Raw genomic sequence first — 25,111 nt, 5'->3', positions numbered from 1 at the left:
TGCTATTGACAAATTTCTCAAGGAATCTTCATCTAAAAGCCTTTAGGACGTACTGCTAATGGTTTGGAAGATATCGGTGGGTGAGAAAGACAAAACATGAGAAATTTATTCCGGATCAGCGCTAGCGACAAATGTTATCAAGGAATCTTCATCTAAAAGCCATAAGGATGCACTGCTCATGGTTTGGAGGAGATTGGATCGTGAGTAATATGAGTACTGAATAATTCATTTTTGATCCGTGCTAGTCACAAATTTCTCAAGGATTCTTCATCTAAAAGCCATTAGGATTATCTCCTGGCGGTTTTGAAAAAAATTGGTTAATGAGACAGATGAAAAATGAAAAGTTCATTCCCGATCAGTGGTCCTGACAAATGTGGCAATTAATCTTCAGCTAAAAGCCATTAGGATTTTCTCCTGGCCCTTTGGAAGATATCGGTTAGCAAGAAAGATGAAAAATAAGAAATTCATTCCTGATCTGTGCTAATGACAATTTTTTCAAGGAATCTTTGTCTCAAAGCCATTAGAATGGACTGCTAATGATTTGGAAGAGATCGGTCGGTGAGAAAGTCAAAAAATGAGAACTACATTTATGATCTGTGTTACTAAAAAATTTCTCAAGGACGCCTTGTCTAAAAGGCATAAGGATGCACTGCCAATGGATGGGAGAAGATCGGTTCATGAGTTAGACGAGTACTCAATAATTCAGTTTGGATCCATGCTAGTAACAAATTTCTCAAGGACTCTTTTTCTAAAAGCCATTAGGATTGTCTCCTGGCCATTTGGAGGAGATTGGTTCATGAGAAAGATGAAAAATGAGACATTCATTCCTGATCCCTGCTACTGACAACTTCTTCAAGGAATCTTCGTCTAAAAGCCATAAGGCTTTTTTCCTGGCTGTTTGGAAGAAATCGGTTAGCAAGAAAGAAGAAAAATGAGAAATACAGTCATGATCTGTGCTACTGACGAATTTCTCAAGGACTCCTTGTCTAAAAGCCATTAGGCTGCACTGCTAATGGATTGGAGGAGATCAGTTCATAAGACGTGTAATGAGAAATTCATTTCTGATCTGTGGTATTACCATTTGAACTTGTGTATGGCCACGAGGTTAAGGGGCCATTATAGTTGGTGAAGCAGCAATGGGAGGGGTTTACACCTTCTCCAGGAGCTAACATTCTGGACTTTGTAAACAACCTACAAAACACCCTCCAAGACTCTTTAGCCCTTGCTAGAAAAAACCTAGAAGATGCTCAGGAAGAGCAAAAGGCCTGGTATGATAACCATGCCAGAGAGCATTCCTTCTAAGTAGGGGACCAAGTCATGGTCTTGAAGGTGCTCCAGGCCCATAAGATGGAAGCGTTGTGGGAAGGGCCATTCACGGTCCAAGAGTGCCTGGGAGCTGTTAACTATCTCATAGCATCCCCAACCTCAACCCTAAAGCCTAAAGTGTACCATGTTAATTCTCTAAAGCCCTTTTATTCCAAGAAATTAAAGGTTTGACAGTTTACAGCTCAGGGAGGAGATGACACTGAGTGGCCTGAAGGTGTCTACTATGAAGGAAAAAGTGATGGTGGCGTGGAACAGGTGAACCTCTCCATGACCCTCGGATGTATGCAGCGACAGCAGATCAAGGAGCTGTGCACTAGCTTCGCGCTGATGTTCTCAGCCACCCCAGGATGCACTGAATGGGCATACCACTCCATTGACACAGGTAATGCTCACGCAATTAGAGCCCAACCTTACCGGGTGTCACCTCAAGCCAAAACTGCTATAGAACAGGAGATCCAGGACATGCTACAGATGGGGGTAATCTGCCCCTCTAACAGTGCATGGACATCTACAGTGGTTCTAGCTCCCAAACCAGATGGAGTGCATGGAGTGCATCTGAGGAAGTGAGGTTTTTACCCACGAAAGCTTATGCCCAAATAAATCTGCTAGTCTTTAAGGTGCCACCAGACTCCTTGTTACTTTTGCATGGACTACCGTAAGCTAAATGCTGTAACTCGCCCAGCCAACTATCCAATGCCATGCACAGATGAGCTATTGGAGAAACTGGGACGTGCCCAGTTCATCTCTACCTTAGACTTAACCAAGTACCGCTAGATGAACCCGCCAAGGAAAGGTCAGCCTTCATCACCCATGTAAGGCTGTATGAATTTAATATGCTCCCTTTCGGGCTGTGAAATGCACCCGCCACCTTTCAGAAACTTGTAGATAGTCTCCTAGCGGGATTGGGAGAATCTGCAGTCGCCTACCTTGACGATGTGGCCATCTTTTGTGATTCATGGGCAGAACACTTGGAGCATCTACAAAAAGTCTTTGAGCGCATACGGGAGGCAGGACTAACTGTTAAGGCTAAAAAGTGTCAAATAGGCCTAAACAGAGTGACTTACCTTGGACACCAGGTGGGTCAAGGAACTATCAACCCCCTACAGGCCAAAGTGAATGCTATCCAAAAGAGGCCTGTCCCAAAGTCAAAGAAACAGGTCCAATCCTTCTTAGGCTTGGCCGGATATTACAGGCGATTTGTACTGCACTACAGCCAAATCGCCGCCCCACTGACAGATCTAACCAAAAAGAAACAGCCAGATGGAGTTCAGAGGACTGAAGAGTGTCAGAAGGCCTTTAAGCAGCTTAAAGCGAAACTCATGTCTGACCCTGTGCTAAGGGCCCCAGACTTTGACAAACCTTTCCTAGTAACCACAGATGCGTCCGAGCGTGGTGTGGGAGCAGTTTTAGTGCAGGAAGGACTGGATCAAGAATTCCATCCTGTCATGTTTCTCAGCAAAAAACTGTCTGAGAGGGAAAGCCACTGGTCAATCAGTGAAAAGGAATGCTACACCATTGTGTACGCGCTGGAAAAGCTACGCCTATACATTTGGGGATGGTGTTTCCACCTGCAAACCGACCATGCTGCGCTGAAGTGGCTTCATATCATCAAGGACAATAACAAAAAACTGCTTCGGTGGAGTTTAGCACGCCAAGATTTTGATTTTGAAATACAACACATTTCAGGAGCTTCTAACAAAGTGGCTGATGCACTCTCCTGTGAAAGTTTCCCAGAATCAACTGGTTAAAATCGTCCTTGAAATGTGGAAAATATTGTTAATTTTTATATCATTAGTAGTATATCTAAAGGTGCACGTGTCTTATTAATTCTGTTTTCTCCTAGAGCTCCAGGAAGAAATCACAGCCAGTGTGGAGCAGGCTGTCCAGCACCGTCTGTGATTTGGGGGGGGGGGGGGGGGGGGCGTGTCATGAACCTACAGCTAAGGGTAGCATAAAATCCCTCCTTTATCTGTAAAGGGTTAAGAAGCTCAAATAACCTGGTTGGCACCTGACCAAAAGGACCAATAAGGGGAGAAGATACTTTCAAATCTGTGGGGGAAGGTTTTTGTTTTGTGCTCTCTTTGTTGTTCTCTCCGGGACAGAGAGGGACCAGGGCAGGAAAAATACATCTCCTAAAGCCATATCTGAAATAAGCATCTAAGATTACAAATAGTAAGTAATAGCAAGGAAATGCGCTAGGTGATCTTTTGTTTCAGCTTGTGAATTTTCCCTATGCTAAGAGGGAGGTTTAGTCCTGTTTTTTGTAACTTTAAAGATTTGCCTAGAGGGGAATCCTCTGTGTTTTAACTCTTACTACTCTGTAAGATTAGCTTCCATCCTGATTTTACAAAGGTGCTTCTTTTACTTTTTTCTTTATAATAAAGTTCAGTTTTTAAGAACCTGATCGGTTTTTAGTGTCCTAAAAACCCCAGGGTCTGGTCTGTGCTCACCTTGTTTACCTATTTGGTTGGTATATTATTCTCAAGCCTCCCCAGGAAAGGGGGTGAGGAGGCTTGGGGGGATATTTTGGGGAAACAGGAACTCCAAGTGGTCCTTTTCCTGAATCTTTGTCTAACGCACTTGGTGGTGGCAGCATTCCGTTCAAGGACATGGACGAATTTGTGCCTTGGGGAAGTTTTTAACCTAATCTGGTAGAAATAAGCTTAGGGGGTCTTTCATGCGGGTCCCCACATCTGTACCCTAGAGTTCAGAGTGGGGAGGGCACCCTGACAGCAGCGTTGCCATGCCCCCCACCTACTGTCTTCTCAGATAGAGCAGCAGAGGTGCTATGAACATACCACTTGTTGGCCTAAGAGATACTTTGGAAGTGGTGCCATGAACCGAACGCTTGCTGGCCTAGAAGATAATCTGGTGTGGTACTATGAACCCACGGCCTGCTAGCCTGTGACAGACAGCGGCAGTGGTGCCATCAATGCAATGACTGCTGGCCTCTGAGATAAAGCAGCGGAAGTGCTATGAACCCATCACAGGGTGGCCTAAGAGGTACTTTGGGAGTGATACTATGGACCCACTGCTTCCTGTCCTCTCAGATACACTGGCACTGGAGCCATGAACCCCTCACCTACTGGCCTAGGAGATACTCTGGAAGTGGTACTATGAACCCACGGCCTGCTACCCTGTGAGAGACAGCAGCAGTGGTGCCAACAACCCACTGCCTGCTGACCTATTATACTTTGGCAGTGGTACCATGAACCCACAGCCGGCTAGCCTTTCAGAGACAGCGGCAGTGGAGCCATGAATGCACTGCCTGCTGGCCTCTGAGATACAGCACAATGATGAAATGAATTCACCATCTGCTGGCCTAAGAGATACTTTGGCAGTACTACTATGAACCCACTGCCTGCTGTCCTCTGAGGTACAGTGGAAATGGTGCCATGAGCCCATCGCCTGCTAATCTCTGAGATACAGCAGCACTGGTGCCATGACCCCACCGCCTGCTAGCTTCTGAGATACAGCAGTAGAAGTGCTATGAACCCATCACATGGTGGCCTAAGAGATACTTTGGAAGTGATACCATGGACCCACTCCTTTCTGTCCTCAGATAGAGTGGCAGTGGTGCCTGAACACACCGCATGCTGGCCTAGGAGATACTCTGGCAGTGGTACCATGAACCCATAGCCTGAGAGCCTGTGAGAGACAGTGGTGCCATGAACGCACTACCATCTGGCCTCTGAGATACAGCGCAATGATGAAATGAATCCACAACTTGCTAGCCTAAGAGACAGAGAGGCAGTGGTACCATAGAATCATACGGTTGGAAGAGATCTCAGGAGGTCATCTAGTCCAATCCCCTGCTCAAACAGGACCAACACCCACTAAATTATCCCAGCCAGGGCTTTGTCAAGCCGGGCCTTAAAAACCTCTAAGGATGGAGATTCCACCACCTCCCTAGGTAACCCATTCCAGTCTTCACCATCTTCCTAGTGAAATAGTGTTTCCTATTATCCAACCTAGACCTCCTCCACTGCAATTTGAGATCATTGCTCCTTGTTCGGTCATCTGCCACCACTGAGAACAGCTGAGCTCCATCCTCTTTGGAACCCCCCCTTCAGGTATTTGAAGGCTGCTATCAAATCTCCCCTCACTCTTCTCTTCTGTAGACTAAATAACCCCAGTTCCCTCAGCCTCTCCTCCTTAGTCATGTGCCCCAGCCCCCTAATCATTTTTGTTGCCCTCCACTGGACTCTCTCCAATTTGTCCACATCCCTTCTGTAGTGGGGGGACCAAAACTGGACGCAATACTCCAGGTGTGGCCTCACCAGTGCTGAGTAGAGGGGAATAATCACTTCCCTCGATCTGCTGGCAATGCTCCTACTAATATAGCCCAATATACCGTTGGCCTTCTTGGCAACAAGGGCACATTTCTGATTCATATACAGCTTCTTGTCCACTGTAATCCCCAGGTCCTTTTCCGCAGAACTGCTGCTTAGCCAGTCGGTTCCCAGCCTGTAGTGGTGCATGGAATTCTTCCTTCCTAAGTGCAGGACTCTGCACTTGTCCTTGTTGAACCTCATCAGATTTCTTTTGGACCAATCCTCCAATTTGTCTAGGTCACTCTGGAGCCTATCCCTACCCTCCAGCGTATTTACCTCTCCCCCCACCTTAGTGCCATCTGCAAATTTGCTGAGGGTGCAATTAATCCCATCATCCAGATCATTAATGGAGATGTTAAACAAAACCAGCCCTAGGACCGACCCCTGGGGCACTCCGCTTCATACTGGCTGCCAACTAGACATTGAGCCATTGATCACTATCCATTGAGCCCGGATGTGATGGAGTAGGGAGGATTGATCTGGGAATGTTGCCTGGGAGTTTTACTGGTACTGTCTGCATTGAAGATGGGATATTAGGGTGTGACTTCACTTGATGGACAATAACTGAGCATGTAACCTGAGCCAGGAGGGGGCTAGGGCCAGGTGACACCTTCTGCCTGGGAAACTGGACAAAGGCTGGAGGAAGAGCCGGGGTGTGTGGCTGGGTGAGACTGCTGGAGGGGATTTCAGTTTGGAGGTGCCTGGGAAAATGGAGGGAGACCCAGGGCCGGGGTCTAGGCTCCCTGTCCCCCATGATGGACCTGACTGAGGGGGTCCTGTTGTCTGTACCTACAAGCTCTGGTTTGGACTGTGTTCCTGTCATCTAATAAACCTTCTGTTTTACTGGCTGGCTGAGAGTCATGATGAATCGCAGGAAGTGGGGGGTGCACTGACTCCCCCTGACTCCCCCACACTCCATGACAACTGGTGGTAGGGGTGGGATCTACTGCATCCCGTGGTTGGCGCTTCCTGCAGTAAGTGACTGGGGAGCAGTAAAATGAAGGGGGATTGATGAGGACAAGGCGTGCTGAAGGCTCAGAGAGGGGCAGATTCAGGGGGCAAAGGAGCTACGCTTAACCCCTGGGAGTGTGTGACCAGCGAGAAAGACTGTTGCAGTAATGGGGTCCCCCTGGGGACTGCAGTGAGAGATTCCAGGGGTGCAGGAGTCTGCAGCTTGACCCTGGGAGAGAGGTGGTGACTTGGAGAAGGGCTGACACAGTAGGGGTTCTTCCTGGAAACCGTGGGGAACTGAGAGCACACAGGCCTGCGAGTCCACAGCAACTTGGGAACAGCAGGAAGATGTATAACCATTCCTTAAGAGGGACCTGGTTGAGCTGTGCAGGCAGAGAGGCCTGTGCATTGGGAAGCTCACCAAAGAACAGCTGATTGCCCAGCTGGAGGAGGAAGATCGCTCAGAGGAACCAATCCCTATCTCTGAGGGAAGCAGCCCAGCAGATGCAGGGTGGGCACTGGGGTCTGTCCTGGCTGGGAGGGGTCAGACTGCTGCCGAGGCCCCTCCTACCTATGTCTAGGGGAGGGGCTGGAAGGAGCCCGGTGAATACTGAGGGCACCGTGACCCCTCTGGCCAGCAGGGGATACTCGCGGCAGAGCTCCCCATCGCTGGAGCTGAGGCAGCTGGAATGGGAGAGGGAGCTAAAACTGAAGAGCTGGAAGATCGAGAGAAGGATCGGGAGAAGGAGCAGGAGGATTGCGAAAAGCAGTGGCAGCATGAACTGGAGTTAGCAAAGCTGAGGAGCAAAGAGCCCCCTGCGGTGGTGAGTGAGGGGGGACCCAGGACTGCACGGAGCTTTGATAAGCACATCCTGTCCCAGCGTAAGGAAGGGGAGGACATAGATGAATTCCTGATTGCCTTTGAGAAGGCCTGCGAGCTGCACAGGATTGACCCTGCTGACAGGCTCCGGTTTCTCATCCCCTTACTGGACCCCAAAGACGTGGGGATGTACAGCCGAATGGAAGGGGTGGGGAGGCAGGGGACTATGAACTGTTCAAAAAGGCCCTACTACACAAGTTTGGGATGATTCCTGAGGCGTATCGGAAAATGTTCCAGAGTCAGTGTAAAACCCCTGAGGTCAAATATCTAAAACTGATCCTCCAAATGCAGGGATATGTCCACAAGTGGGCAGATGCGGCCCAGACTAAGGTGGCTATGGTTAAACTGATTGTACTGGAGCAACTGTATGAATATTGCCCATCCGACCTGAGGATATGGTTGGGGAACAAAAAGCCAGAGGAACCTGTAGAGTGCAGGGCAGCTGGCTGATGACTTTGTGGACCACCGGTCAGGGGGTGGAATGGAGGAGTCCCAAAAGAATAAGCCTACCATGATGCAGAGAGAGAGTCACCCTGGGACCCCCCAAAGGGGGAATGTGGAGAACCCCCTCCCAAGGGGAACAACTGGCGTCAGGACCAATCGCCTGGCTTGAGGGAACCAACAACTGCTATTACTGTGGCCAGAGAGGCCACATACGGTCCCAGTGCCCAAAGCTCAAGGACAGACTGAGCAGACTGAACCCACACAGGGTTAACTGGGTAGAGACACAGCCGGAGGAGGGGCAGGCTTCCCAGGCAGGGGGGCTGGCAGCTTACCAACAGCTCCGGAGGAAGGAGTTTTCCAGACCAGCTCCTCTGGAGGGCTGGATACTCCGGACTCTAGGTTCTCAGTTTACAGGGTGGGCGCAGGGCTGTCCCTGCGGAGCAAGTTCCTTGTCCCCCTAGAGGTGGATGGGAGGAAGGTCAATGGGTACTGGGACACGGGTGCTGAGGTGACACTGGCCTGGCCCGAGGTGGTGGCCCCAGATTGGGTGGTACCCAACATCTACCTGACCCGACGGGTGTGGGCAGGACCCCATTCAAGGTGCCCGTGGCAAGGGTACATCTGAAATGGGGGGCCAAGGAGGGCCCCAAGGATGTGGGGGTGCACCACCATTTGCCCACTGAGGTGTTGATGGGGGGTGACCTAGAGGATTGGCTAAGCAACCCCCTGAACGCCCTAGTCGTGACCCGTAGCCAGAGCCGGCGAGGGGCACTATGCCCTGACCTCGGTGGGAAGGGAGTGCCCAGGGACAAGGCTCAGAGGGGCTGCGGCTTCGACCCAGCTGGTGAGAGGGAGCAGGTCCCCGTCTCTTCCCCAGCTGTTGAGTTCCAGGCCGAGTTACAGAAAGATCCCTCCTTGCAGAAGCTAAGGGACCTGGCTGGCCTCAGCGCAGCACAGACCATGGGGAGAGGTTGCCAAGAGAGGTTCCTGTGGTACTGAGAATGGGCTCTCCCAGGGGAAGTGGAGTCATGAGGGATCCAGAGGCAGCTGGTGGTCCCCCAGAAGTATTGCCACAAGCTACTATACCTGACTCCTGACATCCCTCTCTCAGGATACCAGGGAATCCGGCGCACCTGGCAGAAGCTGCTACAGAACTTTTACAGGCCTGGAGTCTTTACTACTGTCCAACAGTACTGCCGATCCTGTGACCCCTGTCAGAGGGTGGGGGAGGCCCGGGACAAGGGCAAAGCGGCTTTGAGACCTTTGCCCATTATAAAAGAGCCTTTCCACAAGGTGGCTGTGGACATAGTGGGGCCTCTCAGCAAGATGACCCGGTCAGGGAAGAAATATATTCTGGTGGTGGTAGATTTCGCTACCCGCTACCCCAAGGCAGTGGCCTTGTCTTCCATTGGCTTCACATGCACTGCTGACCATTTTCAGCTGAGTGGGGTTCCCCAAGGAAGTCTTGACAGATCAAGGCTTCAACTTCATGTCAGCCCTGCTCTGGTGCTTGTGGGAGAAATGTGGGGTCTGGCACATCTGGGCCTCAGCATATCACCCCCAGTCCAAGGGGCTGGTGGAGAGGGTCAATGGAACTCTAAAGTTGATGCTGAAAACCTTTATGAACCAGCACCCGCAGGATTGGGACAAGTACTTATCTCACCTGCTGTTTGCGTACAGGGAAGCACCCAAGAAGTCTACTGGGTTTTCACCTTTTGAACTGTTATATGGAAGAAGGATAAGGGGGCCCCTGGACCTGATGAGAGATGAATGGGAGCGGAAGGCCACTCCCGATGGAGAATCAGTGGTAGAGTATGTCTTGACCTTCTGAAAAAGACTTGCTGAGCTCATAGACTTGGCCAAGGAGAATCTGGCCAGAGCCCAGAGGAAGCAGAAGGTCTGGTATGATCACACAGCGCGGGCCCGCACCTACGCCACCGGAGACCAGGTGATGGTTCTCATCCCCGAAGGCCCTTTCAAGGTTGTCAAGCAACTAAATGAGGTAAATTATGTGGTGGAACTGTCTAACCGGGCACACCACCACAAGATATACCATGTTAATATGATGAAGCCAGATTATGAAAGGGAGAAAGTGGTGTTGGCCATGTGTGGACATTGGGAGGAGCAGGGAGATTACCCTTTAGTAGAACTATTCCCTGAGACAGGAGCTGGCTCCTCCCTGGAAACAATTCCCCTCTCTGATTGGCTAACCCCTGCCCAGCAAGCGGAGATCAGAGGGTGTTGCATTTGTACCGACAGCTGTTTTCCAACCAGCCTGGACTCACTAATCTGACTGTCCACCGGGTGGAGACAGGATTGCAGCCACCTATAAGATGCTCCTCCTTCCGAGTCACAGGGGAAACTGCTCAAGACCTGGAAAGAGAGGTCAGTGACATGCTGGCTTTGGGGTTGATCCAGCCATCTTCCAGGCCTTGGGTCTCGCCTGTGGTGCTGGTTCCCAAAAAGGGCAGGTCGATCCGGTTCTGTGCGGACTATCGGAAGCTTAATGCCATCACTGTATCTGATGCCTACCCTATGCCCAGGCCTGATGAGCTCCTAGACAAGCTGGGAGGAGCTCGCTACCTTACCACTATGGATCTTACAAAGGGCTACTAGCAAGTACCACTGGATGCAGATGCCAGGCTGAAATCTGCCTTTATCACCCCTCTGGGGCTCTATGAATTCCTGACCCTGCCTTTTGCCCTCAAGGGGGCGCCTGCTACCTTCCAGAGCCTGGTGGATCAGCTACTGAGGGTGATGGAGAGTTTTGCCATGGCGTACATTGATGACATCTGTGTCTTTAGCCAGACCTGGGAAGACCATGTGTCTCAGGTTAAACAAGTGCTGGACCGACTCCAGGAGGCTGGGCTGACCATAAAAGCTGAGAAATGCAAGGTGGGGATGACTGAAGTATCTTACCTGGGACACCGGGTGGGGAGCAGCTGCCTAAAGCCAGAACCAGCCAAGGTGGAGGCAATCAGAGACTGGCCCGCTCCCCAAACCAAAAAGCAGGTCCAAGCCTTTATTGGGATGGCGAGGTATTATCGAAGATTTGTGCCGCACTTTAGCTCCATAGCCGCCCCCATCACTGAGCTATGCAAGAAGGGGAAGCCAGACAAAGTGGTCTGGACCGAGCGTGCCAGAGGGCTCTCTGTGCGCTGAAGGAGGCTCTGGTCAGTGGTCCAGTTCTGGTAAACCCAGACTTTGATAAGCCCTTTATGGTGTTCACTGACGCCTCAGACATGGGGCTGGGTGCAGTGTTAATGCAGGCTGATGAAAAGGGGGAGAGACATCCCATCGTGTACTTGAGCAAGAAGTTGTTACCTCGGGAGCAAAACTACGTGGCTATAGAGAAGGAATGCCTCGCTATGGCGTGGGCTCTTAAGAAACTAGAGCCATATCTCTTTGGGCGACACTTTACTGTGTACACCAGGGGTTCTCAAACTGGGGGTCGGGACCCCTCAGGGTCGAGAGGTTATTCCAGGGGGGGTCATGAGCTGTCAGCCTCCACCTAAAACCCCGCTTTGCCTCCAGCATTTATAATGGTGTTAAATATATATAAAGTGTTTTTAATTTATTTAACTGGTCTAGATAATGCCATGAGGGCAGGGGACTGGACTCGATGACCTCTCGAGGTCCCTTCCAGTCCTAGAATCTATGACTCTATGAATCTATAAGGGGGGGGGGTCGCACTCAGAGGATTGCTATGTGAAAGGGGTCACCACTACAAAAGTTTGAGAACCACTGGTGTACACCAACCACTCCCCCCGGCCCTGGTTACATCAGATGAAAGGAGCCAATGCCAAGCTCCTGAGGTGGAGCCTGCTCTTGCAGGATTATGATGCGGAGGTGGTCCATGTGAAGAGGAGTGCCAACATGATAGCTGATGCATTGTCCCGGAGAGGGGGCCTGAACTTCCCCAGGTCACTGGTTAGAGTGTCCTCGCTCAGTTCAGTCTCGAAGGGGGGAGAGATGTGATGGAGTAGGGGGAGGATTGATCTGGGAATGTTGCGTGGGAGTTTTACTGGTACTGCCTGCATTGGTGATGGGATATCAGGGTGTGACTTCACTTGAGGGACAATGTCTGAGCATGTAACCTGAGCCAAGAGGGGGCTGGGGCCAGGTGACACCTTCTGCCGAGGAAACTGGACAAAGACTAAAGGAGTCGGGGTGTGTAGCTGGGTGAGACTGCTGGAGGGGGTTTCAGTTTGGAGCTGCCTGGGGAAATGGAGGGAGACCCAGGGCTGGGGTCTAGGCTCCCTGTCTCCCAAGATGGACCTGACTGAGGGGGTCCTGTTGTCTGTACCTACAAGCTCTGTTTTGGACTGTGTTCCTGTCATCTAATAAACCTTCTGTTTTACTGGCGCACTGAGAGTCACGGTGAATCGCAGGAAGTGGGGGGGTGCAGGGCTCTGACTCCCCCACACTCTGTGACACCGACAATCTAGCCAGCTTTCTATCCACCTTATAGTCCATTCATCCAATCCATACTTCTTTAACTTGCTGGCAAGAATACTGTGGGAGACCTTATCAAAAGCTTTGCTAAAGACATAATATATCCCATCCATAGCTTTCCCCATATCCACAGCGCCAGTTATCTCATCATAGAAGGCAATTGTGTTGGTCAGGCATGACTTTCTCTTGGTGAATCCATGTTAACTGTTTCTGATCACCTTCCTCTCCTCCACGTGCTTCAAAATGGATTCCTTGAGGACTGGCTCCATGATTTTGCTGGGGACTGAAGTGACTGTAGCTCCCCAGGTTCTCTAACTTCCCTTTTTTAAATATGGGCACTATATTTGGCTTTTTCCAATCATCCGGGACCTCCCCAATCACCACGAATTTTCAAAGATAATGGCCAATGGCTCTGCAATCACATCAGCCAACTCCTTCAGCACCCTAGGATGCATTAGATCTGGACCCATGGACTTGTGCATGTCCAGGTTTTCTAAATAGTACTTAACCTGTTCTTTCACTACTGAGGGCTGCTCACCTCCTCCCCATACTGTGTTGCCCAGTGCAGCAGTCTGGGAGCTGACCTTGTCTGTGAAAACTGAGGCAAAAAAAGCATTGAGTACTTCAGCTTTTTCCACATCAACTGTCACTATGTTGCCTCCTCCATTCAGTAAGGGTACCACACTTTCCCTGACCTTCTTCTTGTTGCTAACATACCTGTAGAAACCCTTCTTGTTACCCTTCATATCCATGAACCCACTGGCTACTGGCCTCTGAGATACAGCGGCAGTGCTACCATGAACCCACTGCCTGCTAGCCTATGAGATACAGTGGCAGTGGTTCCATGAACCCAATGACTGCTGGCCTAAGAGATATTTTGGCAGCGTTGCCATGAACCCACTGCCTGATGTCCTCTGAGGTACAGCAGTAGAAGTGCTATGAGCCCATCGAATGCTTGCCTCTGAGTTACAGCAGCAGACGTGCTATGAACTCATCACATGGTGGCCTCAGAGATACTTTGGGAGTGATACCATAGACCCACTCCTTTCTGTCCTCTGAGATACAGCGGCAGTGGTGCCAGGAACCCACCACCTGCTGGCCTAAGAGATACAACGGTAGTGGTGTCTATAACAACAATTACTATAACATTACTATAACAACAATGCTCAGTGCATCATGAGCCTTCAGAAGATACCCGACATGACAAACTTTACATTGGATATCACACAATAATTTTATAAGGATGAACATGGGGGTGCATTGGGTTCCCCCGAGGCACAGGGTGTCACAGTGTCATGAGTCAGAAGGTATTTGTAGCTATTTCTATTTGTAGTTGTATTTGTGTGTGTGGAAACTGGTAGGGGCAGTGTGCTGGGAGAGAAGCTGAGCCCTGATTAGGGGGCGGGGCGTCTCTGATTAGGGGTCCTATAAAGGTAGCCAGCCAGTCAGGCAGCGGCATAGACAGCTGCAGTGGCACAGGAGCCAGCGAACAGAGCTGTAAACAGGGGAGTTTGGGGGACGACTAAGAGAGGCAGGCAGAGGAACAGACAGGCTAGTGAAGGGAGTGTGCAGTGTTCTGGCAGTGTTTTGGTGCTTTGTTTTGTTTTGCTGTGGTGGTGTGGTTTGGTTTGTGTTTCCCAGATTTACAGATACAGAGGCAGCAGTGGTAGTGACCCAAGCAGTGGAAGACACAATGAAGATGACTGGATGTGGAAGCTGCGGCATGTACATGATCCTGGAGGGGGTATCTGTTAAGAGTTTCATCTGCATGAAGTGCCACCTGATAGAGCTGATGGAAGAAAAGATCCGAGGACTGGAGATGCAGGTGGAAACTCTGGTTGAGTTTAGAAGGGGGTTTGAGTGGATGATGGAGCAAAGACATGAGGAGTCTGAATGGAAAAGCTCAGACTTGCAGATGGAAGCAGGACCAAAGAACTCTGAGGGGAGACTGCTGGGTGAGGAAAGTGGACGGTGGAAGCATGTGACTAAGAGAACCAGGCAGAGGAAAAGACGGACTAGTGAAGGAGAAATAGAGCTCAGGAACAGGTTTGCGGAGTTGGAAAATGAAGAAGGGGCACAGCAGATGGTCGCTGAAGGTGAGAGGGCAAGGAAGAAGAGAAGAGCAGCTAGTCCTATAAGAAGAGGGGAAGAGTCAATGGAGATAACACCAAATATGAGCCCCAGGAGGATACTGGATGGGTTGCGGAGGATTGCAAGGGTGAATAGGAATCTAGAGGACTTGCAGCCAGAGGGAACAGAGGAGACACCGGCGAATCGCACCGTCACCAGGAAAAGGCAGGTCTACGTGATTGGGGACTACTTACTGAGAAGAATAGACAGGCCTGTAACCAGAGCTGATCCAGAGAACAGAAGGGTGTGCTGTCTGCTGGGTGCTAAGATACGGGATGTGGACCTGAGGCTGAAGAGGATCCTAACGGGAGCGGGAAAGAATCCGCTGATTGTCCTTCATGTGGGAACAAATGATACGGCTAGATTCTCGCTGGAATGTATCAAGAGAGACTATGGCAGACTGGGGAAGACGCTTAAGGAAATCAAGGCTCAGGTGATCTTCAGTGGGATTCTGCCTGTTCCTAGAGAAGGGCAACAAAGGTGTGACAAGATTATGATGATCAACAGATGGATCAGGCAGTGGTGCTATAAGGAGGGCTTTGGGATGTATGGCCACTGGGAGGCATTCATGGACAGAGGACTGTTCTCTCGGGATGGACTTCACCTGAGTAGGGAGGGAAATAGACTTCTAGGATGGAGGCTGGCACAACTGATTAAGAGAGCTTTAAACTAGGAATTGGTGGGAGGTGGTTAGGAGATGTCCAGGTAATCTCCACGCCGGATTTTAACATTGAGAGGGAAGAAAACGAAGTAAGAAAGGATACAGCCGTGGGTAGGAGAATGGACATATGGAGGAAGGGTAGTGTAGATACCATTCTAATAGGTGATACTGGTGGTAGAATGTCTGGGCCTAATCGGGTAAAGAATGTGAGCGAAGCCAAACAGCAAGAATTAAGATGTTTGTACACCAATGTGAGGAGCATAGGTAACAAAATGGAGGAACTAGAGTTACTGGTGCAGGAAGTGAAACCGGATATTATAGGGATAACAGAATCAAGGTGGAATAGTAGTCATGACTGGAGTACAGGTATTGAAAGGTATGTGCTGTTTAGGAAAGACAGAAATAAAGGCAAAGGTGGTGGAGTACCTTGTATATCAATGTGAGGTACACTGTAAAGAAATAAGAAGGGATGGAATGGATAAGACAGAGTCTGTCTGGGCAAAAATCACATTGGCGAAGAAAGCTACTAGAGCCTCCCCTGAGATAGTGCTTGGGGTGTGCTATAGACCACTGGGATCTGATCTGGATATGGATAGAGACCTTTTTAATATTTTTAATGAAGTAAATACTAATGGGAATTGTGTGATCATGGGAGACTTTAATTTCCCAGATATAGACTGGAGAACAAGTGCTAGTAATAGTAATAGGGCTCAGATTTTCCTAGATGTGATAGCTGATGGATTCCTTCACCAAGTAGTTGCTGAACCAACAAGAGGGGATGCCATTTTAGATTTGGTTTTGGTGAGTAGTGAGGACCTCATAGAAGAAATGATTGTAGGGGACAACCTTGGTTCGAGCGATCATGAGTTATTCAGTTTAAACTAAATGGAAGGATAAACAAAAATAGATCTGTGACTAGGGTTTTTGATTTCAAAAGGGCTAACTTAAAAAAATTAAGGAAATTAGTTAGGGAAGTGGATTGGACTGAAGAACTTGGGGATCTAAAGGTGGAGGAGGCCTGGCATTACTTCAAGTCAAAATTGCAGAAACTATCAGAAGCCTGCATCCCAAGAAAGGGGAAAAAATTCATAGGCAGGAGTTGTAGACCAAGCTGGATGAGCAAGCATCTCAGAGAGGTGATTAAGAAAAAGCAGAAAGCCTACAAGGAGTGGAAGATGGGAGTGATCAGCAAGGAAAGCTACCTTATTGAGGTCAGAACATGTAGGGATAAAGTGAGAAAGGCCAAAAGCCATGTAGAGTTGGACCTTGCAAAGGGAATTAAAACCAATAGTAAAAGGTTCTATAGTCATATAAATAAGAAGAAAAACAAGAAAGAAGTGGGACCACTAAACACTGAGGATGGAGTGGAGGTTAAGGATAATCTAGGCATGGCCCAATATCTAAACAAATACTTTGCCTCAGTATTTAATGAGGAGCTTAGGGATAATGGTAGGATGACAAATGGGAATGAGGATATGGAGGTACCATGGGAACCGAGACAAGTGTTGCAGGAAGTGCGGCTACTCCAACGAGACCCTGCCCCACGCCCTGTGCAGCTGCAAAAGCCACTCCAGAGCCTGGCAGCTGCGCCACAATGCCATCCAGAACCGCCTGGTGAAAGCCATCACGCCACGCCTGGGGGAGATCTCCATGAACTGCACCATCCCAGGTACCAACAGCCAGCTACGACCTGACGTGGTCGTCACCAACGAGGCCCAGAAAAAGATCATCCTCGTCAATGTCATGGTCTCCTTTGAGAACAGGACCCCGGCATTTTGCGAAGCCCGAGCTCGTAAGCTGGAAAAGTACGCCCCCCTGGCTGACACCCTGAGAGCGAAGGGCTACGAGGTGCAGATGGACGCCCTGATTGTCGGAGCCCTGGGCGCCTGGGACCCCTGCAACGAGCATGTGCTGCGGACCTGTGGGATCGGTCGACGCTACGCACAGCTCATGCGGCGCCTCATGGTCTCAGACACCATCCGATGGTCCAGGAACATCTACATCGAGCACATCACCGGCCACCGACAGTACCAGGAGGCGTGAGCCAGAGTGACATCGTTCTCCCACTACGAGAAAGGGACCAAGTGACCTTCTCCGTTGGATCATATGAACTGGAACCATAAACTCCCTGAACATTAAATCTCACCAAATGAGGGTCAATCCATCCTCATCATCATATCCACTCATTATACTCCACACCCGAACATAGCCACCCTATGAACTTCATACCCTCATATCTCAATGCCTGTACTTTGACCCATCAACCTTTTACCCCCAATCGGGGATATTGCAGATTATGTATTCCTTATGCCACCTGATCTTAAACCAAACTTTGCACCCTCGATAATCTGTACGTTATTCCCTGATAACCTTCTATGCTCAAACTCTGTTCACTTTTTTTTCTTTTAACATCATCTTAATAAAAATTACCACATCCGAGGTAGAAGCCAAACTCGAACAGCTTAATGGGACTAAATCGGGGGGCCCAGATAATCTTCATCCAAGAATATTACAGGAACTGGCACATGAAATTGCAAGACCATTAGCAAGAATTTTTAATGAATCTGCAAACTCAGGGGTTGTACCGTATGACTGGAGAATTGCTAACACAGTTCCTATCTTTAAGAAAGGGAAAAAAAGTGATCTGGGCAAGTACAGGCCTGTTAGTTTGACATCTGTAGTATGCAAGGTCTTGGAAAAAAATTTGAAGGAGAAAGTAGTTAAGGACGTTGAGGTCAATGGTAATTGGGACAAAATACAACATGGTTTTACAAAAGGTAGAACGTGCCAAACCAACCTGATCTATCTTACAGATTTTTTAGACAAAGGAAACACAGTGGATCTAATTTACCTCGATTTCAGTAAGGCATTCGATACGGTTCCACAAGGGGAATTATTAGCTAAATTGGAAAAGATGGGGATCAATATGAAAATTGAAAGGTGGATAAGGAACTGGTTAAAGGGGATACTACAATGGGTCGTACTGAAAGGTGAACTGTCAGGCTGGAGGGAGGTTACTAGTGGAGTTCCTCAGGGATCGGTTTTGGGACCAATCTTATTTAATCTTTTTATTACTGACCTTGGCACAAAAAGTGGAAATGTGCTAATAAAGTTTGTGGATGACACGGAGCTGGGAGGTATTGCCAATACAGAGAAGGACCGGGATATCATACAGGAAGATCTGGATGACCTTGTAAACTGGAGTAATAGTAATAGTATGAAATTTAATAGTGAAAAGTGCAAGGTCATGCATTTAGGGATTAATAACAAGAATTATTGTTATAAGCTGGGGACGCATCAGTTGGAAGTAACAGAGGAAGAGAAGGACCTCGGAGTATTGGTTGATCATAGGATGACTATGAGTCGCCAATGTGATATGGCCGTGAAAAAAGCTAATGCGGTCTTGGGATGCATCAGGCGAGGTATTTCCAGTAGAGATAAGGAGGTGTTAATACCGTTATACAAGGCACTGGTGTGACCTCATCTGGAATACTGTGTGCAGTTCTGGTCTCCCATGTTTAAGAAGGATGAATTCAAACTGGAACAGGTACAGCGAAGGGCTACTAAGATGATCCGAGGAATGGAAAACCTGTCTTATGAAAGGAGACTCAAAGAGCTGGGCTTGTTTAGCCTAACCAAAAGAAGGCTGAGGGGAGATATGATTGCTCTCTATAAATATATCAGAGGAATAAATACCAGGGAGGGAGAGAAATTATTTAAGCTCAGTACCAATGTGGACACAAGAACAAATGGATATAAACTGGCCATCTGGAAGTTCAGACTTGAAATTAGACGAAGGTTTCTAACCATCAGAGGAATGAAGTTCTGGAACAGCCTTCCAAGGGGAGTAGTGGAGGCAAAAGACATATCTGGCTTCAAGACTAAGCTTGATAAGTTTATGGAGGGGATGGTATAATGGGATAGCCTAATTTTGGCAATTAATTGGTCTTTGACTATTAGCAGTAAATATGGGAGTTGGTTTGAGCATTAGCCTCCTAAACCCAGGATTGTGAGTTCAATCCTTGAGGAGGCCATTTAGGGATCTGGGGCAAAAAATCTGTCTGGGGGTTGGTCCTGCTTTGAGCAGGGGATTGGACTAGATGACCTCCTGAGGTCCCTTCCAACCTTGATATTCTATGATTCTATGCCCAATGGCTTGTGATGGGATGTTAGATGGGGTGGGATCTGAGTTACTACAGAGAATTCTTTCCTGCGTGTCTGTCTGGTGAGTCTTGCCCACATGCTCAGGGTTTAGCTGATCGCCATATTTGGGGTCGGGAAGGAATTTTCCTCCAGGGCAGATTGGCAGAGGCCCTGGGAGGTTTTCGCCTTCCTCTGCAGCATGGGGCACAGGCCACTTGTTGGAAGATTCTCTGCACCTTGAAGTCTTTAAACCATGATTTGAGGACTTCAATGGCTCAGACACAGGCTTGATACAGGAGTGGGTGGGTGAGATTCTGTGGCCTGCATTGTGCAGTAGGTCAGACTAGATGATCATAATGGTCCCTTCTGACCATAAAGTCTATGATTCTATGAGTCGACCGCCCGCTAACCTCTGAGATAAAATGGCAGTGGTACCATGAACCCACAGCCTGTGAGATACAGCGGCAGTGGTGCCATGAACCCCCAGCCTTCTAGCCTAGGAGATACTCTGGCAGTGGTACCATGAACCCACGGCCCGGTAGCCTGTAAAAGACAGCAGCAGTGGTGATATGAACCCACAGCTGGCTGGCCTAAGATATATTTTGGCAGTGGAACCATGAACCCACCAGCTGCTGGAATTTGAGAGAGAGCAATGCAGTGGTACCATGAACTCACCGCCTGCTAGCTTAAGAGATATTTTGGCAGCACTGCCATGAACCCACTGCCAGCTGGCATCTAAGATACAGCAGTAGTAGTGCTATGAACCCACTGCATGCTTGCCTCTGAGATACAGAAGCAGAGGTCCTATGAACCCACAACATGGTGGTCTAAGAGATACTCTGGCAGTGATACCATGAACCCCCCACCTGCTGGCCTAGGAGATACTCTGGCAGTGGTACCATGGCCTGCTAGCCTGTGTGAGACAGTGACAGTGGTGCCATGAACGCACTACCATCTGGCCTCTGAGATACAGCGCAATGATTAAATTAATCCACCACCTGCTGGCTTAAGAGATAGAGAGGCAGTGGTGCCATGAACCCCCCGTCTGCTGGACTGCCAGAGACAGCAACAGTGCCACCATGAACCTAACGCCTGCTGGCCTAAGAGCTATAGAGGCAGTGGTATCACGAACCCACCGGCTGCTCGCCTCCGATATATAACGGCAGTGGTGCCATGAACCCCCTGCGTGCTGGCTTAGGAGATACTCTGGCAGGGGTACCACGAACCCATGGCCTGCTAGCCTGTGTGAGACAGCAGCAGTGGTGATATGAACACACCACCGATTGGCCTCTGATAAATAGCGACAGTAGAGACATGAACCCACCGCCTACTGGCCTAAGATATACTTTGGCAGTGGAACCATAAACTCACCGGACTGTGAAAGACAGCAATGCAGTGGTACCATGAACCCACCGCCTCCTGGCCTAAGATATACTTTGGCAGTGAAACCAAGAACCCAATGGCTGCTGGACTGAGAGACAGCAACGCACTGGTGCTATGAACCCACCACATGCGGTCCTCCGAGATACAGCAGCAGTGGTTCCATAAACCCATCTCCTGCTGGCCTCTGACATAAAGCTGCAGTGGTGCTGTCAAGGCTGCTTCCCCACTCTGAACTTTAGGGTACAAATGTGGGGGCCTGCATGAAACTTCTAAGCTTAACTACCAGCTTAGATCTGGTCCGCTGCCACCACTCCCAAAGTGCTAATTCCCTTCCCTGGATAGCCTTGGGAGACTCTTCACCAATTCCCTGGTGAATACAGATCCAAACCCCTTGGATCTTAGAACAAGGAGAAATTAACCATCCCCCCTCCTTTCTCCCACCAACTCCTGGTGGATCCAGATCCAACCCCCTTGGATCTAAAAACAAGGAAAAATCAATCAGGTATTAAGAAAAAGGCTTTTAATTAAAAAAAAGAAAGGTAAAAGAAAACCCTCTGGGAGAGATTAGCATACCAGCTACTCTCACAGACAACAGATTCCAAACACAGAGGATGTTCCCCTGGGCAAACCCTTAGTTACACACAAAAAATACCCAAAATACCCAATTTGACTATTCCTCTAATTGCACAAGACAGGTTACAAAGAAATAAACATAAACCTATTTATTTCCTTCACTAATACTCACTACTTAATAAGAGGCTGAATTCTGGAGTTTTCCCACTCCGGTCCAAAGTGAAACTCCCCAGACAAAGGGAACTTTCCTCCTTCCCTTTGAACCATCTTGTCCTCCCATTGGTTCCTCTGGTCAGGTGTCAGCTAGGCTAGGTGAACTTCTTAACCCTTTACAGGTAAAAGAGGCATTAACCCTTAACTATCTGTTTCTGACAGGTGCCATGAAGCCACCGCCTTTGTCTTCTCAGATAGAGCCGCAGCGGTGCAATGAATACATCACATGCTGGACTGTGAGAGACAGCAACGCAGTGGTGCCATAAACCCAATGCCTATTGCCTTAAAATACTTTGGCAGTGGTACCATGAAACCAACGCCTCCTGGTGTAAGAGATATTTTGGCAGGGTTGCCATGAACCCACCGGATGCTGGCCTCTGAGATATAATGGCATTGGTGCCATGAACCCACTGCCTTCCCAACTGTGAGAGACAGTGGCAGTGGTACCATGAACCCAATGCCTGCTGGCCTAAGAGATACAGCGGTGGTGGTGTCATGAGCCCACCACCAGCTAGCCTCTGAGATCCAGCAGCAGAGGTGCTATGAACCCACCATAGGCTGGCCTAAGAGATACTTTGGGAGTGATACCGTGGACCCACTGCTCACTGTCCTCTGAGATACAGTGGCAGTGGTGCCAGGAACCCACCGCATGCTGGCCTCTGAGATACAACGTAACGATGCCATGAATCCACTACCTGCTGGCCTAAGAGACAGAGAGGCAGTGGTACCATAAACCCACTGGCTGCTGGCCTCTGAGAGACAGCAGCAGTGGTGCCATGAACCCATCGCCTGCTGGCCTAATATTTATATTGGTAGCGTTCCCATGAACCCACCACCTGCTGGCCTCTGAGATACAGCAGTAGTAGTGCTATGGGCCCACCAAGTGCTTGCTTCTGAGATATAGCATCATAGGTATTATGAACTCAGCACATGGAGGCCTAAGAGATACTTTGGGAGTGATAGCATGGACTGATTGCTTGTTGTCCTCTGAGATACAGCGGCAGTGGTACCACGTATCCACGGCATGCTAGCTTATGAGAGACAGCGGCCTTGGTGCCATGAACGTAATGGCTGTTGGCCTCTGAGATACAGCGCAATGGTGCCATGAATCCACCGCCTGCTGGCCTTTGAGATACGGTGGCAGTGGCACCATGATCCTACCGCATGCTGGCCTAAGAGATACTTTGGCAGTACTGCCCTGAACCCACCGCTGCTGGCCTGTGATATACTGAGGTAGTGGTGCCATAACCCATCGCCTGTGGGCCTAAGAGATACTATGGAAGTGATGCCAGGAACCCACAACCTTGGCCTAAGATAATTTGGCAGTGGTTCCACGAACCCATCTTCTGCTGGCTTCCAAGATACAGCGGTAGCGGTGCCATGAACCCACCACTTACTGGCCTCTGACATACAGCTGCAATGGTGGCATGAACCCAACACCTGCTGGCCTAAGATACCATGTGGTACCAGCCATGAACACACTGACTGCTGGCCTGTCAGATACTGTGGCAGTGGTGCAATGAACCCCCGGCCTGCTGGCCTAGGAGATACTCTAGCAGTGGTACCATGAACCCACGGCTTGCTAGCCCGTGAGAGACAGGGGCAGTGGAGTCATGAACCCAACGCCTGCTGGACTGTGAGAGAGAGTGGCAATATGAACCCATCACCAGCTGGCCTCTGATAAACAGCGACAGTAGTGACATGAACACACCACCTGTTGGGCTAAGATATACTTTGGCAGTAGAACCATGAACCTACCAGCTGCTGGACTCTGATATAGTGTGGTAGGGGTGCCATGAACCTACCGCTTGCTGGACTGTGAGAGACAGCAGCAGTGGTGCCAGGAACCCAGGGCCTGCTAGCCTCTGAGATACAGTGGTAGTGGTGCCATGAACCCAATACCTGCTAGCCTGAGATACGGCAGTAGTGCTATGACACCACCGACTGCTTGCCTCTGAGATACAGCAGCAGAACTGCTATGAACCCACCACATGGTGACCTAAGAGATACTTTGGGAGTGATACCATGGATCCTTTGCTTGCTGTCCTCTGAGATACAACGACAGTGGTGCCATGAATAAACCACATGCTGGTCTAAGAGATAGAAAGGCAGTGGTACTAAGAATCCACTGGCCGCTGAGATACAGCAGCAGTGGTGCTATGAACCCACCGCTTGCTGACCTGTTAGATACAGCGGAAGTATTGCTGTGAACCCACCACATGCTGTCCTCCGAGATACAGCGGAAGTGATGCCATGAACCCAACACCTGCTGGCCCTAGATATACTTTGGTAGTGGTGTCACAAAGCCACCGCCTGCTGGCCTAGGAGATGCTCTGGCAGTGGTACTATGAACCTACAGCCTGCTAGATACAATGGCAGTGGTGCCATGAACCCATCGCCTGCTGGCCTCCGAGATACAGCAGTAGTAGAGCTATGAGCCCACCGAGTGCTTGCCTCTGATCCAGCAGCAGAGGTGCTATGAACCCACCACATGCTGGCCTAGGAGATACTTTGGGAGTGATACCATGAACTCATGGCCTGCTAGTCTGTGAGAGACAGCAGCACTGGTGCCCTGAACCCATCGCCTGCTGGCCTCTGAGATACAATGACAGAGGTGCCATGAGCCCCTCCAGCTTTTGGCCTCGGAGATACTTTGGCGTGGTTCCATGTACCCACGGCCTGCTAGCCTGTGAGATACAGCGGCAGTGGTGCCATGAACCCACCGCCGGCTGGACTCTGAGAGACAGCAACATTGCCACAATGAACGTAACACTTGCTGGCCTAAGAGATTCAGCAGCAATAGTGCCATCAACCCACCGCCTGCTGGCCTAAGTGATATTTTGGCAGCGCTGCCAGGAACCCACCCCCTGATGGATTCTGATATACAGCGGCAGTGTTATTATGAGCCCACCGCCTCGTAGCCTCTGAGATACAGCAGCAGCAGTGCTGTGAACCCAGCACAGGGTGGCCTAAGAGATACTTTGGGAGTGATACCTTGGACCCACTGCTTGATGTCCTCTCAGTGGAGTCAGGAACCCCCCGCCTGCCGGACTAGGAGATACTCTGGCAATGGTAGCACGAACCCATTGCCTTTGAGATACAGCAGTAGTGGTACTATGAGCCCACCGCCTGCCATCCTCTGAGATACAGCAGCAGTGGTGCTATGAACGCACTTGCATCTGAAGAAGTGAGGTTCTTACCCACGAAAGCTTATGCTCCCAATACATCTGTTAGTCTTAAAGGTGCCACAGGACCCTCTGTTGCTTTTTACAGATTCAGACTAACTAGAGTTACCATATCTATTAAATAAAAAAAGAGGACCCTCCACGGGCCCCCGTCCCGCCCATTTCCCGAAGCCAGTAGCGCTGGCTCGGGCAGCTCGGCTCTGAAAGTCTGAGAGGGGAGGAGCGGAGCAGAGCAGCCGCGGGAGAGGAAGTGCCCGGCCGGCATTTTCCCAGACATGTTCGGCTTTTCGGCAATTCCCCCCGGACGGGGGTTTGATTGCCGAAAAGCCGGACATGTCCAGGAAAAACCGGACGTATGGTAACCCTAGACTAACACAGCTACCCCTCTGATACTTGACTACCATCTGGCCTCTGAGATACAGCACAATGATTA

This window comes from Emys orbicularis, chromosome 23 (assembly GCF_028017835.1).
Source record: "Emys orbicularis isolate rEmyOrb1 chromosome 23, rEmyOrb1.hap1, whole genome shotgun sequence".
Classification (NCBI taxonomy): Eukaryota; Metazoa; Chordata; order Testudines; family Emydidae; genus Emys; species Emys orbicularis.
The sequence above is the reverse complement of the archived record's forward strand: the minus strand, read 5'-3'. Positions refer to the sequence as shown.